The 15,119-nt window shown below is 39.4% G+C and overlaps 1 long non-coding RNA gene across 1 annotated transcript; it reads left to right on the top strand.

Annotated features, from left to right (window-relative positions):
• Positions 1-57: 57 nt before the first annotated feature.
• On the top strand, positions 58-13,182 carry LOC149918956 (uncharacterized). Its single transcript, XR_016464170.1, has 3 exons — positions 58-969; positions 11,117-11,228; positions 12,429-13,182. It is a non-coding gene; the product is annotated as an uncharacterized LOC149918956 (long non-coding RNA).
• Positions 13,183-15,119: the final 1,937 nt, after the last annotated feature.

Raw genomic sequence — 15,119 nt, 5'->3', positions numbered from 1 at the left:
AGCCGGCCGCGCCCGGACGCGGCGCGGTCGGGGGACGAGCGCCCCTCGCCCCGCTCCGCGGCCGTACCTGCGCCATGTTGGCGGGAGGCGGCGGGAATCCGCCGCACGCGCGGCTGGAGGCCTGGCCCCGACGCGCCGCGCCGCCGCCTTAACCCGGCCGGCAACCCGGGCCTGCGTGTAGGCCGCGGCACGGGACAGCTGCCCCTGCCCCTCACGCTCAGGCCATCGAAGGTTCGACAACAAAGATTCACTTCGAAATAGCTGCCCAGACACAGCCTGCTGAAAAGTTACATAAGGACAGCAGTAGGGCCAGGCATCCATCTCCCTACGGGCTGCAGCAGCAAGAGGCATGCATTGACCTGATCTTTAGACGATGTTTTCAGCACGCCACGGGGCCAACGAAAGCACTTCAAGTGCATTAACTCTTCCACACACAACAAGCACCAGTCTGGAGCTCAGCACAGAGCTAAACAGCTTACACATGCCCATCTTTCCCTCTGCACAGCACTACTTGGATCTCTCCTCAGCCACCAAGTTGTGTGGTGGGGATTTAATAATTTATCGATATACACAATTTGACCAAAAGTTACTTGAAAAAAAAAAAATACAACCACACTAGAGAGGGCTACAGATGAACCGAATATTCAGTGTGCAATTCTGCTTCCTTATGGAGGCTGAAGAAAAAGCTAGTTTTCACTTGCATTTTAAAAATTCACAGAAGGGGCAAGCCAAACAATTAAGTGTAGTTCATAGAAGTCCTACTGAAGGCATGCAGGTGCCTTGTGCAGGTACAGGTCACATGGCCTTCTGAACTAGAACACATTACTTACGGCTAGCAAAAGGGAGAAGAGATGAGGAAGTCTCTTTGTTCTAACTGTGAAAGGAAAGTGCTCACGGACTCACACACAGCTCTGTTTTCAGTCAGGCTGGATTGATCGCTTTTGGAGGAAATGTGACTCACTCTGCAAGGTTAGCTCAACCCAACTACACAAAGTCTTGCTGGAACAGAGACAGGAAGAGTTGCCTCATGCAATGTGTCTAGATTATAAGTTTTCCCTAGTATGAATGCAAGTTAGTAGGTTCTATTGCACTCTGCTAGGTTAGAGCCTTTTAAGCAGAGGAAGAAAAGAATAGTGTGCATGAATACCAGAAGGTATTCAGTGCACAATCAAGCTGAACAGATATAAATCATTAGCCTTGTTCCTTTCTTTGCAAAAGGGCTATCTAAACTTGTCTGAGTGACAATTCTGCCAAGGTGGGAACAAAAATAAAGAGTCTACCTGGTTAATGCTGCAAGATAATTTACTATTGAAACTTTCAGAATACAGAAAACTGCATTAAATTTAGATGTCATCTGTCTGTCCGACATCCAGGTTTCTTTTTCAAGTTTTGAACATTAAAAAAATTTAAGAACATACACTGCCAAGTCTTTATGGCTTTTTTTATCTGCATCTCAGAGCCTTATGTTGAAACCTTGATCTGGCCCAGCCCTTGTCACATGTTGAGCGATGTTTCTAGAAAAGATCCATTAGAGTAGTCTGATAATCCCTCTCACCACAGAAAACTTTAAGGATTGGTAGATTCATTTAAGCCAATTTTAGAGCCTTGAAAAATGCCTTAAATTAGTGCATCTGCGCACATTCACAGCACCTGTTAAAAAACTGCCTTATTCAGAATCATATCAGAGTTGCAGCCTTCACATGTAATCCCATTCCTAAACAATGTTATGTCTGCCTGCTTCAGTAACATGCTCATACGGCTTTATATTTCTGTTACCATGGAGAAACAAAACAGCTAACAGCTTTGAGGCACATCAAGAGATAACTTACCCTAAAGCATTCAAACCTGTACATAGAGGTTCAAGTACATAAACTAAAAATAACACCAGCCTGAGAAGTGGTGATTTTGTTGCTTCTAAAGCTGCTAACTCTTCACTAAACCACAAATAAGGCTGAACTTTTTAAAAAATGTAGATTAATCCATACAACAGTAGCAAAGGTACCATCTAATGACAATTACACTGTCAAACAGTGAGCCATGCTTACCAGTACCATGTTTTCTGACTAGAGTATGTTGCTACACATCATTATAACAGTAAGAAATCTCAGCTGATATTTCAGATGCCAGGTGATTTAGTTGTGGTAAGAAGAGCAAAGTATAAAGTTAAGTACATAAGGTTTTCAGTTTTATGTACTTTATGACTACCTCACAATCTAAAATACAAATTATTTTTTTTCTCTTTAAATATTTTTCTTACACATCTGCCTCTGGGAAAACCTCTAAGATATTCACAGAACTCAAAGAGGACATGTGGGCTAATAAGTTTGTTTCTTCCCTACCCAAAGTAAGAGGAGTAAAAAAGTTAAGGGGTTACTATCTCCTTATTATTGGACCCTCCCTCATTTCAGAGAGTATATCCTTTAACTCAGCATTTCCCAGATCATTCAGATACTACTTACATCAACAGTTAGTGCTTGATAATGCAAATTCCTGAAACAAAGTTCTAGAGGAAAGCACTGCTCCTTACACGATAGCAATAGCCACATGAAAAATGTGGTTATCAGCATTAGTATCACAAATATTCATTAGAGGAACTGGTCTCAAAATATAAAAATCAAATTTCTTCTTTATCTAAGAGAAAAATGACATGGGACATCCACCCATACATAAGAGATGCAATTCCTTGCACTTCATTTATTAATCATAAAACATTTTCTTTGCAACTGTGTTACCTCCTAAGTTTGGAGGGTTAGAAGGTTTTTTCTCCAAGTAATATTTTCTCCCTCAAGCTCAATTTGAGATTCCCATCCTACAGCTCTGTCCTTTAACAGATTGATTATTCTAATTTATCTAGTTTTTGTACTTCTTCCAATATTAATTAGATTGTCTCCTGTGCCCCTTTCTAGTGTTCATTCCGTTATTTACCCTTAGTCCTTCAAAATCCCTCTTCTCCCACTTGCCAAGAGCACAGACAAAGGAATGGCAGTCTTCCCAAGGAGTGACAAAAAGAAGAGCAGGCTTTTAAATATGATCTGACAGTCTTGGGATTCCTACCCATCTGGACTTTTCTACACTTGATTTTAAGAATGCATCACATAGGACCTGTTCCTTGCTGAGAGAAGTTTTGTGTTTTGAGGGATATCTACTGCAACTGTACCAGCTGCAGTGAGGGCCAGTCGTGTTTAGGCTGATCCTACACTGGAGATAACTTCCCATGCAAAACTGCATTGCACAGATCACACTGCTCTTAAAATAATGATAATTCCCCATCAGTGAGAGAGGCATTTGTACCTTTCCTTATATCTTCAGTATTACAGGAAGACCCACACACTTTTTGTTGCCTAGCTATATCTCTTACTGCCTTGCCCTTCTCTGGTTGTTCCTCTAATGCTTTACCCTACTTCTGACCATCACAGTATGGTCCTGGTTTCTTCTGTATGTCCTCAACCCATCTACCCTCAATTAACACTGCCTTTAGAGTTCTGCATTCAACACACCATTACTTTAAAGGAGAATATCATTCTCAGAATACTCTGCTGCCTTTTATGATAGAAAGACTTGCTCCACATGCTCCCTGCTTTCTCCCTTTTAATCTCCTCTCATGAAATCCTCATTAATCATTATTACAGCCAGCCATAAATTCAGACTTTTTTAAGCACTAATTTGTCACAAGCAGGGTTGCTTGATAAAGAATCAGTTCTGATGATTTCTCAGCCATAAAATCCTAGGCTCTATTTATACAGATACATATCCATAGACACTACCAGGAGGACAGGAGCCTGCTTTGAGAAATACCACTATATACTTGCCCTGTTCTCCTTTTCCTTTGACATTCATTACCACTGTCAGAATCAGGATGCTGAACTAGACTGGTCTCACCTTGTACTATCTCTAATCTCTTCATGATATTTTAATACCCAATGAGGTCCAAGTCATCTTGGAAACAAAAAGGCCATCTGCCATAATAAGACCTATTAATTGCACAGGAACAGGATCTTTATTTCATACCTGAGGATGTTTAATGCCCAATTACAGCCAGGGCTAGCAGCATTCAAGAGACCAAAATGGAAGTTTCTGGCATTGGCTTGGTTAGCCATTTCCTCCTTGGTAGCATCTCTCCTCTTATACTTCTGCATAATGCTCCCCTTCTGCCACAATACTCTTTAGGCCTCCACGTAATTTCACGGTTAAGGTTCAATTCATCGTTACTTTTTAAGACCCTAACGTGATTGTGTTTCAGCTGTGCTAGGCTTAAATGAGGGTCTGTTTGTGTAACGCTCCAGCAGTCCCACCAGCACAATGAGGGGCTGCAAAATTGTGCTGGGACCACCAGTTACCCCTCCGTCTTTCCACATATTGGCTGTCTACACTCACCCTCCACAGCATGAATCAACAAAGAGCAAAAAAAGATGAAAGATGGAAGAGAATTAGTAGTGATGCAAAACAGGGAATAAGGCTATGTTTGTAATAAATAATGAGGAAGTGCTCCTCAGTATCAGCAGGAATGCTTCATATTGACTAAAGAATCTGAATTTCATGGCATAGGTTAACCCCAGCCCATGCCTGTCACTTTTCAGTGTTCAAGAACCCAAATACTCTGCAGAGACAAGATTTCCCCCTTCCCCATTTTCAGGGAGTAGTTTCTCTTGGTTAAAAAATAAATAAATAATAGACCAACAAAACATCAGGATTCTGATAAACAGCTTCTCAATTTAGAGCATTTTAATAAACACACAGTTTCCAAGCCTTGGGAAAAAAAAAAAGGCTGCATCTTCCAACATAAAGAACAGAAGTCATTTTGGCTCTATTTGGAGTCATTTGAAAACTTACTGACCACACACATACCAAGTGTTACATATGAACTAATTCATAAGGTACTCAACTCAGAAAAAGACATCTGCAGGTTTTTTAGGGTCTGCTTGTAACCTGCCACATACAGGTGGCATGTCTATTTACTGCAGTGCAGCTATGAATTTGGGAAAATTAGATCAACTAAGTCACTCTGAACAGAGGTCAGACAGTGAAACAGGAGGTAGCTGAGGTCAGCTCCACTGTACCTTCCTGCTCACATACCTGAAGAAATGAACGGTCAATGTACGTAACTGAAACTACAGGATCTCAGGAGCAACAACCCTAAGTGGGCCAATTCAGCTGGCAGCTAACAGACCACCTCTTGCCTAATGCCACTTTTCTCTTCAACCTAATTTTCAAACAGGAAAAACAACCCACACTGAACATTCCAGTGACTTTCTTATTGGTTTTCCTTCCTTTTTTCTCTCCATCCCTTGTGTGATTTTTCTTCTTTTAATACACCTTTCTCCCTCCACAAAAGGGGAACCAGCCAAACACCTTCTGTGGCACCTGAGCCCTGTGAGGTGTTAGGTTATCTACTCTATTTCCAACATACCATTTCAGATAGAAAGATAGATAGATATAAAACAGATGCTGCTAAACAAACCCACATGAAAACCCTAAAGCTTAAAAGAATATTGTGTGCTGACAAAGGATACTGCTACAGTCTGGCCACATACATTAATTCTGCAACAGGCAAAGAACAGTAAGCAACCTGTTTTTGAATATTCATTAACCCACGTTTACAGGCATTCAATGCCTCAGCAACAGGAAACTCTGTTTTCTTCTTCCTGAAGTTGTTGATTTCTTTGCTTTTAAGTTGAACAGCCTCGGGAGACGCATGGGCAGACAGAGGCAGTTCCCCCAGACTTCTCCCCAGAGGTGTTTCCTACATAGGAAACTTGCCTGACTGGGAGAGAGAGAGAGGAAAAAAATAAAAAGAAATAAGTAAATAGATACGAGGGAGATTTCTCCTCTCCAGGCACTCATCTGGCATTCCTACAAGGCTGATGTTACAAAGTTCTGATGTCTGCTGAAGTAAAAAAGCACCAGAAATCAACTGAGAAAGTGCAAAACTGCCTTTCCCAAGCATCTTGGCCTTGCATCTCTCCACTCATACCTTTGGAAGCAGCATCCTGAAACCTGGCTGCTTGTCTGTTGTAGCCCAGAACCAGCCAGCACAAAAGAGTAGAAAAGAACACTCAGCATAATTGGTGAAAGATGAAAGCACCCTTCTCTTTCCCACCCTCTCATCTCCCATTGCAAACGTATTGACTCAGAAAGCAAAACAAACATCACATTATGTATTAGTAAGCAGCACACAAGCATCACTATATTATCTTCAAGAAAAGAAGTATAAGGAAGTAAGATACTAGAATTTGTTTTTTTAAAAGGATTACCTCAGTTTACCTCATTGAAAAATGCTACCTGGAAAGAAAAGCCAGTTTAGATCAGGACAACTTTTCACAGACTGCTCTCTAACTTACTCTGCTAGAGCAAACCTGTCCTGCTTTCCTTTATTTTCAAGATAAGGAAAAGTGGCATTATTCCATATAACAGACTGGCAGCAACAGAGACCCTTCTGACCAAACAATAACAGTGCCTGCTAGCAAACAGCCCTAGGATATTTCCTAGGAAGGCACCCAACCCCCTGTGAGCCCCATCAGACTGAGGAGCACTCCCCTACCCACAGGAAGAAGGAAAGCACTGCCCTGACCTTGCTGCTCCTCAGCCATTGCCCACAGCAGTCCTGAATGACACTCCACACCTGGAGGGCTGCCCTGCCGCAGGTGTTATAGCCCAGGGCCAGGTGGCCCCTCAGCAGCTACTTTAAAGGAGTAGAGCTGTGAAGGGAAAGAAGAAGGCATTCTTAGTGGCCTTGTTTTGTTTGTTTCTGTTTCTGTTTCTGTTTCTGTTTTGTTTTGTTTTGTTTTGTTTTGTTTTGTTTTGTTTTGTTTTGTTTTGTTTTGTTTTGTTTTGTTTTGTTTTGTTTTGTTTTGTTTTGTTTTGTTTTGTTTTCATTTGTTTTCATTTGTTTTGTTTTCATTTGTTTTCATTTGTTTTCATTTGTTTGTTTCTTTGTTCTTGGTAAAGTAGCTAATCCAATAGCTAACAAGCACCTGAACTCTCCAGTTAAAATTTTCTGATGTCAATCAGTATAGCAAAGAGGCATTTTTAATAGCATCAGACCGACATCCTTTGTGCAGTACCCCGAATTACTAGTGTTTACAATTCAAGGCTTTCTATCAGGCAGCTTTTCCTATGTCCTGGGACCCCTGTGACTCTGCTGAGTTCATCAGAGGGTCAGGGCCTAAATGAGATTCTGGATTGTATGAGTTGTTATTTGTATGAAAGAGAACAGAACTGCCTGGCAATTGCTCTGCGAGACACAGCATCTGCGCTTGGTCCTGCTGTCCCCCCCCCTGCAACTCACCAACAGCCAAAATTAAGACAAAACCAAGTAAATACCAAGCAAGGTGAGCACAGCGTGCTGGTTGTTGCAAGGAATTGCCTTAGCATTCCTATTAGCATAGACAGGACAGTGTTGCTGCAATAAAATAAGGGCTGGTTGCTAAGTGACAACAACGTGCTTGTCTATCCTAACATTTACAAACTCAAAACTTAAAAGGAAAAATAGAAAGGAAAAAAGCACATACACAGCTCTTGCACCTTCAAAACAGAAAAAAAAAAAAAAAAAATCTGGATATCCACAAATATTCTAGATTTTTTTTTTAATTGCCACTGTATTTCACATAGAAAAGGTTCAGCTAGTTTAGCTATGGACAACACTGTGACATTCTGATATACTGACACAAAACAGGCAATTAGAAGAATACATGGAAAACCCACATGAAAGTCTTGAAAAAGAAGCAATTACACGAGGAAATAATTAATGTTGTAACTTATCAGCTTTAAATGATACGAATGCCCAGTGTTGAGATGGTGAATCTTTAGATGAATGCTTAAAATCAACTGTTTCCCCTAATCCTCTATTTCTCTCACGGTAGGGAGAAGCTGGACTCATCACAAAAGCCAACAGGTTTTTTAACTCCATAGTAACCAGCCTTAGCGATCCCTATCTAAATTCCTGGGCTAGACAATACCAGTGCTTGTGCTTAATGCCATGCTTTAGCAACCAGGAATAAATCAGAAACCAGCTTTAGGAAATTTGGTCTATTGTAAATTTGAACAGCCCATATTATGAGGAGATGTTTCTGTTAGCATTTACTTTTATTATTCTTTTGTTCTTTCACTTTCTTTTCCACTCTCTCCCCACTCCGTTTTTTTTTTTTTCACTCTGCACTTTTTGTTTACTGGTTATAACTTTCTCTATATTCCTACCCCATTTGTATTTCAGATACTTCCATATATTTCAAATACTTCAAGTTTATAATCACAGAGTGTGGCAGACCGCTTGAGTGAAGTGAGTTGTAGATCTCAGTCTTCTTCCTAGTTAACAAGGGCTGCTTTGGAGAACGCTACTCCACGTAACCCCCAAACTGATAGTCAGAGGGTAAAGTGAAAGTGGGTCCTGATTCTCTTTCCACTTTTTTGGGGGGGCTGTAAACAGGTAACATCCACAGAAGACAATTTGGATATACAGAGATGAAAACTGGGTAACACTGAAACTCATAGAATCACAGCATCATAGAACCATAGAACTGTATGATGCCTCAGGTTGGAAGGGATTTTAAAGATCATCTAGTTCCACATTTTAAATTATAAAGGAAAAGTATTTTCTTTCAGTTTTTTCACAGTCTGTGTTTTATCTGAATTGGAAATTGCATCTGATTTCTGTCTTCTTTTCCATTTTTTCCCTCCCTTTTCTAAGTCTTCACTGTGGCTGCATCTGCTGAAAGTGGGGGTGGAGAGAGGGAGAAGTGTGATTTACACTGGTGGAGCTTGCTGCTGAATTCACTGGCATTACTTGTGTGAGGTGAAGCTAAGCTTACATGTATGCCTCATGGCTAGGACTGAATATGAGTATATGCCCCAAGACTGGAATTCTTCCATTAGCCATTTAGGTCTGTTAGTATTTTCTATCACTCTTCAGGTGTTTCCATCTTCTCCCCTCCCACACCCCAACTTTTTTTTTTTCCCAGAATATAAGGCTCCCTTTTATATAATGCTAATAAATACAACTCTTCTAATTATCTATAATCAATTTTTCTTTCATACTTTTGGCTTCTGCTGCTTCTCTGTTCAAGCATTTGACTGCTTTCTCACTTCTGTTCTTCATTTTTGTTCTATTTTGAAATCCTCTTGTGTAGGTTTCATTCTAATTCTTCTTCTAACAGTTAACTCACAGATCTTTCTTCTTCCCAGTGCATATCATCTGTCTTTCTCAACGGGTAACATATTTTCTCTCTCTCCAGCTACCAGATATTAGGACATTTATTCTTGATTTTCAAGTGACAATAGAAATGATTAATTTTGTGCAATTATTTGTGATCACCAAGTTGACAAAAAGGCCTTACAAGCAAGGATTGTCTCTGAAAACTCATGCTTAACATAAAATTATCTCTTGTCTGCTGCAATCTACCAGATTATTAAAGGATGTTGTTGAGAGGATGGAGAAAAGAATATGGAGATAACTATCATAAAAACAGAACACATCTTCCCAAAATCGAGAACCATAGAATTGCTGTTGGTGGCACTGGCTCTTTCATAACCAGTCATGTCTTATGCACATTGAAATGCCAGGCTTGGGGCTTTGAGTGATCTGTGAGTTTATGGAGAAGATCGGTTTTTTTGTTTGTTTTTTGTTTGTTTTTCTCCACTGCAAATTTGATATTATTGAAGATCATCCCTGCTGAGAAAAATGAGATGAATATTTACTTCTTCTAAAGTCTGGAATCAGAGATTCTCTTCTGTGTTTCTCATTTCTCAAGTCTATGGGGAAGACAATAGCTCTAGGCTGATAACTTTATGCATTCATATTTTATGACAATCAATGTAAGTTGGAAAGGGATAAAAACAGAGCTCTAGAAACCGGCTTATTCTTTTATTGTTGAAGCAAAGTAATGCCACAAAGACAGAAAACCTCCTGTTGACCTGTCAGGGACTGTACTATTTTCTGAAGAGGTCTTCAGTCACTCTGGAAACCAGATTTCAGATTACTGAAAACATGCTGAAAATTTTGGCTGCTAGAGTTGTTTAGGAGAACAAGAGATTCTCAGACTTCTAAAATTTTAGATCAGAAGAATTATGTGGATCTCCATGGCTACCAGATCAGTCTGAGAGCATCCTGGAAGGTTCCTGGTAGCCATTTTGGAAAGTTTCATATATAAACTGCATAGCCATGCTGGTTTGCCTGTGAGACACAGGCTGTATAGATGTGATCATCAGTCAAAATAGAGGACATGTTACTGCATCACCTTGTTCTTTCACCTTGTTGAACTTGCTGGTGTCAGAATTAAAGATTATCAAGATGGTTCATCAGTGTCTTGTGACCTGGCAATCATGGCCTTGTCTACATCTTTGTGCAATACAGACTTCTAGCATGCAACTATTTCACTATGGGGAAGTGGAGCAGTGCCATCAAAGGGCAGGCACCAAGGATGTGTCTGCTTTCAGGATCATCTTGGAATCTGTGTGGAAGCACAGAGGACATAAAAAGTTCTTCAAAAGGCTGAGCACTTGGGTGTGTTGTCTGCCCTAGATCCCACATTCCTCACATATGCCTCCCTTTGTGCAACGTGCTCTACATTTTCTTGTTTCTGTGGCTACAAATTAACTTCAGCTTCACTTATTGAATAATTAATTTTATTTCTCTTTTCAATCATGTACCTTCAACATGTCTTCGATGTTCCACACTATGTCTGAAGAGACATAATACTTGCAAAGAGGGCGGAGAGAGGTACAAATGCTAACAAATGCTGTGTACAATATACAGTGCTAACACTACTTATCCAGCCCACATGCAATAGTAATATATATATATATATATATTAAGGTGAGAAATGTAATTTTTTGAGGTTTGATCTTAGTCCAGTAAATAATTACAGGTGGAAAGTCACTTACATGTGTTAGTGTTAGAAAAATGGGGGTTAAAAGACGTACCTGGGGTCACAGCTGACGTCTAGTAACAGACAGCACTTAATAATTTAACTGATAAATTCTGTCTACTTTAGCTACAGTAGTAGAAGAGCTTGTTGTTCCAGCAGCTGCAGTACTTGAGAAGTGACAAAATGGGATGTGTGATCACTCCTGGGTCACAGATTAGTTTATCAATCTAAAGGATCAACTATGCTGTATTTTGCAGAACAGCCTGGGAGAAGTGAAAAAAGGTAGAAGGAGGTGTACCCAGGGCATCCACAGCCATTCCAACCTGATTCTTCTAATACAGAGGGAGAGATGGCAGCTGGCAGTGGGAAGTAAGATTACCAAGCATTGCTTCAAATCACTGCAGCAAGTTTGGTCCTCAGGCTTCCAGATATGTTCCAGAACTACACTCCCTCTCAAGTGCCATGCTTGGCTGAACTTATACTGGCAGTAACTATACGTCTCAAGGTGGTGATGATGGACACTGCAACATCAATAAAAATTGCTGTATCACAGGAGTATATATATAAAACAGAGAAAATATATGTTCTGATTATATACTTCAGTGAGCAATTCTAAGAAAATTCATTATTCAATGAATATACTCACACTGTAAATGATAACACTTTTAGCTTTATTTACATTTTAACCTATTCCTGATGGTAAACCATGGTGCTAGTGACATAAAACTGGGAAGAGGTCACCAGTTTAGGGCTTATTGATCCTCAGTTTCAGATGGATTATTAAACTTTCCACTTTGTAAATTTCAGTTAGCAGCTGAACTTAAAGTTAAAACTTGTGCATATATTAGTAGCTCATTTGCACTGACCTGCAAGATCTTAGGCATAACTTCCTTATGTGAGCAGGTGATTGATCACAGCTATCCTAATGTTGCAAATTTTTACATTTTGGAGTAATCATACACACTGACAGTCACTATGCCTGTTTAGCAACAGTGGCTTACGCAGTTGTCTCGTCCTGCATTCTGTGCAAGTATTTATGTGGCTATTCAGCAAATGAGAACTCATCTCATGGAGAAATAACCCATTAGTATTTTGTTGTCTATTGTTTTTCCTGGGTTATTTTTCAGGTTGTTTCTAATTTCCCTGATGTGGTTCACTGCACTGCCCCATAACTGCTGAAGTGATGCAGCACTGAATGTCCAATCCTAAGAAAATTTAAATGGCTTTATTAGGATATTTAAATGTCTCTTACTGTTAACTCTCCATTATTTGCATCTATCTGCTGTATCTCGTAGAATCAGTTTAATCTGTTGCAGTTTCTCTTGCTCCTCAGGGCTCTGAGGGTAATAACTGCTTGTCATACTGTCCCTAAAGCTTAATGTCCTTATTGTGTCTTCCTTTGCAATCATGCACCTCTACCTTGCAAGTACCAACTAGCCATTTCACTTCAATGGTCCAAATGTTTTAACATAATAACATAATTAATTTGTTTGAAAGCAATTTCCACACTATGTTTCAGAGCTCAGAAAGGTTCATATGTCCAAAAGCAACTTTATTTTTTTCTCCTAGTCTAATAAATGATGATGCCTGCATTTTCTTCCTCTGTGGATCTGCATGAACACAGTATGACTGATGCAAGCTCAGGATGTTAGGCACCTGAGTTAGAAGAAAGCCAGCGATGGATCAAAAGCTCCTTCCACCAACTGATGAACGATTATGTCCAAAGGCCCAGGACAGTGCTTGGTGGCAGGTATGAAATACCTCAGCCTCAGTCAGTTTTTCTTACACTACCCCTTCTGCTTCTGTGGCCAGGCTACCACAACAACAGAAAAGGATATTTTTTTAGCTGAATCAGTTTCCTACTCAGGCCCTATGATAACCATGCCCTGGAGCATAGCAGACTGCACAGTCCAAAGCAGATGATGCCTTTGCTTACCCTAGCACAGTGCCACTGAAAGTTCCTGGCCAACCCTAAGCATTTGTTATTTCTCTCAGCTTGAGCTACTGTGTTTAAGCGGCTCAGTAGACAAAGGCTTTTTATTTCTAGATTAATGATATATCTAAATAGCTACTATGACAAGAATTAGAAGTGGAAGAACAGTTTTCCTGTTCCCTAGGATGAAAAACAGCAAAATGTCAACTCTTCCTGGTAAAACTGGCTGAACTTCAGCTTTTGACAGTATTGCAGTCTATTGTGGTATGACTATTTTACATTCATAGCCAGCACGCAAAGTCTCTGAGCACAGATTAGATTTTCATTAATATAGTTATATATCTCTTAGCCACAGTGCATCAAACCCCTGTTACTCACAAGGGAATCAAATAGGAGTTCAATTTCTTTCTTATTCTAAAGGTAGAGATAATACTCATTAGAAGTGTCTTAGTTGTGCTCTATTTTTTCCCTCCTGTAAAACAGGAACAAAGTGTATTTTTATTTTGAACTTATATCTTACAATTTTAAGTCTATACAGAAAAGTTTACAAAACATATTTTGTGCAGTAAGTACCTCTAGTTAGGTTGGAGTTAACATCATTTAAATATGGAAATGAAGTTAATCCCTGCAAAGTAAAGGCTTATTTTTAAGTAATAAGAAAATGTCAGAAATCTGGAACAATTGAGCTAACCATGCAATTAGCCTTCTGAATTAAAAAAAAAAAAGACAATTGCTGTGATGAATGAGCATTGAGATGATGCTTATTCTATGAAATTAGACTTAATCCTGTGCCATTTATGTTGGTGGAGATGAATAAATTGTGAATCAAATTAAAAACAATCCAAGAGACCTCAATGTTATTCCCAGATTCTGAAGTTGGCATGAGAACTTCAGGTAGAGGGGCAGATTTATGAAGTGAAATCCTAAACACATTAAGTTACTGTCACTTGTTATAATTTTCTCCCTTACTCTCCCACTGTAGACTTAAAAGAATAATGCTACATCAGTTCTCAATACATTATCTTCACAAGCAGATGGGCTAGATTTTTCTTTTTTTTTAATGAAAACTTGCATTCTGAAGAAAACAAATGTTAAGTGTTTAAATTGATGGGCTTTTTTATATTAATTTTTATTACTACTAACCTAGTGAGTACAGCAATGTCTCCCTGCCTATATAATCTTAGTAAAAGATCTAAAAAACAGTAGTTCCTATACACTTGGAACTGCCTATACACTTGGAAGATTTTGCTGAATATTACAATCGTGTATCATCTCAATCAAGTGCCATGTATGCTCATTTAGATGTGTAACCTAAGTTCTTTCTCTGAAAGCTGTGTTGTGGCTGATGGCTTTGCAGAATATACATTGGGCCTATTTACACAAGCAATGGCCTTTACATCCTTAAATTGAATGTTATCATATAACAAGCAATGAAATCAGAACTTTTTAAAAAGACTGTATTCAAAGTATTGATAATGTAATCATAAGTCCAGTGTTCAATATGCTCATTTGATTATGATTGTTCCAATGTCAGACAGAAACCTGTGATTTTCTCTTTTTCTCATATATTTCTATTTTTACACAGCTTCTAGAAGACTGCGTTATTAGAGGGTTTCCCTTAAATATTACATTATAATCAAAGAATGTCTCTCTCCTGTAAGAACAGAAAACCAAGCTTCCTAGGTCAGATCAAAGGACCTTATCTTTGAGTATTTCTCTATGTAGTGAACAAGGCAAATAGCTAACTTGAATAATCTTTCTCAGCCTCCTGTGAGTGGCTCACGGACTTCCTGAGCTACGGGTATATTAATATATTAATATATTCATATATTAATTTTTTTTTCTTCCTAATAAAGTTAACTTATTGATTTAATAGTCTTTTATCTGAGGATGTTTTGGTAGGGCATTGAATCACAGAATCACCAAGGTTGGAAAAGACCTTCAAGATCATCCAGTCCAATCATCCACCTATCACCACTAGTACTCACTAAACCATGTCCCTCAACACAAAATCCAGACATTCCTTGAACACCTCCACGGTCCGTGACTCCACCACCTCCCAGGGCAGCCCATTTCAGTGCTTGACCACTCTTTCAGAAAAGCAGTATTTCCTAACGTCCAGACTAAATGTGAAGAAGTCTGTCAAAATAAACAAAGAAATGAAAATCAGTGTTTGTCTTCATTTGGGGTTGTCCAATTTGTCTCCCACAGTTCCAGTGACCAAATCTTGCTGCTCTGGAAGTCATGTCTCCTCATTCTGCTGGCTGGCACCTTCTAGGCTCCAGGGGAATGCAGGTGTCTTGCAAGGTCTCCAGTGGAGGAAGATG

This window comes from Phasianus colchicus, chromosome 2, assembly GCF_987193195.1.
Source record: "Phasianus colchicus chromosome 2, bPhaCol1.hap1.1, whole genome shotgun sequence".
In the NCBI taxonomy this organism is placed as follows: Eukaryota; Metazoa; Chordata; class Aves; order Galliformes; family Phasianidae; genus Phasianus; species Phasianus colchicus.
Note: the sequence above shows the minus strand (reverse complement) of the source record. Positions and strands in the feature narration are given on the sequence as shown.